The sequence below is a fragment of the Myotis brandtii genome, unplaced genomic scaffold, assembly GCF_000412655.1.
Source record: "Myotis brandtii unplaced genomic scaffold, ASM41265v1 scaffold760, whole genome shotgun sequence".
Classification (NCBI taxonomy): domain Eukaryota; kingdom Metazoa; phylum Chordata; class Mammalia; order Chiroptera; family Vespertilionidae; genus Myotis; species Myotis brandtii.
Window position 1 is genome coordinate 957,343 of NW_005371038.1, and position 810 is coordinate 958,152.

The window sequence follows — 810 nt, forward strand, 5'->3', positions numbered from 1 at the left end:
CTGCCCCTGAGCCATGGTTGTCCTGCTCAGTGGTTACAGCCTCGGCTCACGGACTGAAGGGTCGTGGGTTTGATTCCCAGTCAAGGGCACATACCTCAGCTGCAGGTTCATTCCCGGTCCCCGTAGGGGCACATGCGGGAGGCAACCAATCAATATTTCTCCCTCTCTCTTTCCCTCCCTCTCTCTTTCCCTCCCTCCCTCTATCCTCCCTCCCACTCTGTTTAAAAATTAATGGGAAAACATGCTTGAGTGAGGCTTAAAAACAAAACCAACAGTCCCTGAGCCCCGGGATGTGCGCCCTGCTGGCCCTGGCCACAGGCGAGGGCACCGGGTCTCTCCGGGCTGCATGCTGTTAAGAAGCATGTGTGTCACACTGGCATGGGCAGTGGAGAGTCACTTGTAAAAAGAGGCAAAACTGTGTCCCTCACAATAAGCCAGGACCTCTGTCGCAGCCTGTCTCGCCCCCTCACCGTCCCGGGAGCTACTGTGGCTAAGCGGGCAGAGCTGGCACCTCTCCTTGCCGTCTCTTGGCAAGTTGCGGATGACTGGTTCCTGTATTGGTAGATGGTGCTGGTGCTGTATTTGCTGCAAGGGGGTCAGCTGGACGGGCTCCTTCCAAGAGGCCTGGCTGGCGGCCCAGTGGGCTGTGCTGCATCCCACGGGGGCAGAGCTGAGCCCAGGAGGGCGGGGTCTTCGGGTCCGAGAGGCTGGGTGGAGAGCAGCTGTCGGGATGGCTGAGTGGCCTGGAGGGTGGAGGTGCTCACGGGCCTGCCTGTGGGGACCGAGCCTGGAGGTTGGAGAGGCTCATGG